Raw genomic sequence first — 2,817 nt, forward strand, 5'->3', positions numbered from 1 at the left:
AAAGAGAGATGATTCATTTACTTTCTCCTGCTATTTTTGGAGAGCAAAACCTGCATCATGTTTATATGTTCTCCTTGTTTGGTGATTGCTGCAACCTCAGAAGCAGGGTGCCTCAGCCAACAGGGGTGCAGCTGATAAATAGCTTCGCCCACCAGTGCGTGTTCGCAGCAGCAGGTGGGATGGAGGGAGAGACAGGAGCACAAGCTAAGTGATATTTCAGAAGGTGTGACATGGACATGGCCACATGTGAAATTAAATATTTCCCAAGCAAAAGCAGCAATCCAAAAGCCATGCTCCTTAGGAACCACGATGAGGACTCACCGTGGGAGACCCCAGATCCCCAAACCACCCTGACTACATTACACTGATCAGATAAATATAGGGTGCAGGCAGGATCTCCGCTCTGTGCCTGCAGCCACCTACCAGTGTCACCAGATTTCTCTTCACTGAACCAGATCTGGAGTAGGATCTTTGTCAGTGGCAGAAAAAAATCTGACTGACACCCTGCTTGTGTCATTTGAAGGGACACTGAGCACATCTTCAAAGAAGAAGTACTTGCGTTTAAAGGAATAGAAACCTTTCTGGGGTAGGGAGCTGCACCCTGGACTGGGAGGGTGTGTGTGATTTCACATTCACCTGCAGGGTCAGGTGGGAAGCAACCACTTTGTCCTTCTCCCTTGTTGTGCATCATCCTCATGAGACTCCCAGTTGGAGAAGTCCTCCTCCTCTCCACCTTTCACTTGTTGCAAGGAGGAACGGCAACAGCTGAATCGCCTGTTTTACAACCCTAATTCTCTTTATGAAACCAGAATTGACCACAGTTCTCCATTACTTGTGTAAAAAATTCACTGCTGCAGTATGCACACAAATTTGTTTTTTTAAATAGTGAATTTAATGACTTTTTAAGGTTCCTTTACCTACTTGTGTACATCAAAGTTCCAAGTCTCCTTCTCTGAAACATCAGATACTTCCCCTCCATAATTATTGCCAGAACTTAGGCAATGAACTTTTAGTTTTGGAGTCTCAGCAGTAAAAAAGCAGGTTCCAGTCTTGCACTTAGTCCCAAAGTAGGGTCTTGAGGGTTTTTTTCTAACTCATGGATTCAGCCTTGCTGATTGAAAAAAAACCCAATTGCATTAGCTGACTCCTGGTAGATAACACAGGACAAGAGCCCAAAATAAATTCTGTATGGGACCCTCAAGCTTTGAAACATTCTTTTACTGGGACTGTGCTATCTTCACTAGGATTGTAATTCCTGATGCTCTCTACGTGCCAGCTCCCATCAGGGAAGAGCACGCACTTTTCCGAGACCATTGAAGCCAAGTCAAGCTTTGGCACTGATTTGATTCCAGTTGTCTGGACACCTAAAAATAACACCCTTCACCTTGGAGGTCGTAGAAGTGTCCGCTATCTCCTGTGACATCTCATACACCCCCTTTCAAGGAGGTTGAGTTTAACAAGGGACCCATTGTAGGGTTTTCTTGGTACCAGAATGCTCAGTCCAAATCCTGTGGCTGTTTGGAGCATCTGAGAGGAGGTCAAATGGCGTCTCCTGGACTGGCCAGCATGGAGCCTTCTTCCTTGCAAAACCAGATGGAAACAGAGGTCTCAGGACACATCACTGCAAAACAGCCATGGCTCAAAGGAAAGACTGCCAACAGTGTGCGTGTGCGTGTGTGCAAGTTAGACCAGCGCTAATGAAGTCAGGCATTACATCATATCATTAGCTCTGTTAGCCAAATCCCAGGAGACTCGATTAAAAAGATTCTCCCAGCCCTTCTGGGCAGGACGATGCTGTGGAGATGAGGTTATTAATGTGTATTTTTGCTGACATATGCTGGTACTTGGTCCTCTTGGCTTTCTGCATTCATCTCTAAATCACTGGCCCATGGCACTCCATTTCCCACATTTTTTACAAAAAAAAAAAAAAAAAAAGTATGCCTGACATAAAGTCTATAAATTTGTTTCCTTTACTCTTTGATACAATAATCTAGCCTCTTTCTGGACCGCTATGTATTCATTAACTCTGTAATTTAAAGGCTAAAGGTAACATGTATTTGACAAGAACTCTACAACAGTTTTGAGTACAGTGAGAAAAAGTCTACATTTATTTACCTTCTCCATTAAGTACATCTATTTTGTTGCTCTCTGGGGGTTTTTTGGCATTTATGAATTTCAGAGCACAAAGTACTCATGTATTTCAGGGAGACAACTTTCCCTGGCATAAGCAGGGTTCCACAAAAGTGTAGGGATTATCCTTTCAGAGACCCTGTTGCTACAAACACACAGATTATTTCTCTCTGGGCTTTTCAAACCCTCACAAATGCTCTCCTCCCTAAGACCTCCTTTGTCATGTCCCTTCTGGTCTCCTGCTGCCAGGGCTACTCCCTGCACCCAGGGACCCAGCATCTCACTGGGGAGCCCAGCAGCTTGAAGGGCCATAGCAAATGACTAATGACTGTTAAATTAAATTATATAAGACCGATTACAGCCTATGCCTGGCATGTTTCCAAGGACCATGCCATGGTCAGGAATAACAAGGGACATGCATGGTGTCCTGTTATTCTTTCTGGAAAGGCCACGGCGCTGCCTGCTTGCTTCTGGCTCAAGGCACTGCTATTGCTCAACTGTGGGGTAGCATTAAAAATTGAAAAATACCAAGGGCAAAGCAAATAAAGCAGTCATTAAGCTATAATCTTTAAGGATACTTTAAAGATTCTTGTAAGTGAAGAGTGTATATAATATTTGCTCAGGAGTAGGTGTGTACCCAATAAAATGAGATGTTCTGCCATTTGAAACAGCAATCTGATGACTCTT

The 2,817-nt window shown here is 43.9% G+C and overlaps 1 protein-coding gene across 1 annotated transcript in view; it reads left to right on the forward strand.

Moving 5' to 3' along the window:
* NTN4 (netrin 4) overlaps window positions 1–2,817 on the forward strand; it is a gene marked incomplete at its 5' end in the record, with an annotated part of 42,268 nt that overhangs the window by 29,279 nt on the left and 10,172 nt on the right. The window lies entirely within an intron of this gene.

Source organism: Buceros rhinoceros, unplaced genomic scaffold, assembly GCF_000710305.1.
Source record: "Buceros rhinoceros silvestris isolate BGI_N320 unplaced genomic scaffold, ASM71030v1 scaffold9341, whole genome shotgun sequence".
Lineage (NCBI taxonomy): Eukaryota > Metazoa > Chordata > Aves > Bucerotiformes > Bucerotidae > Buceros > Buceros rhinoceros.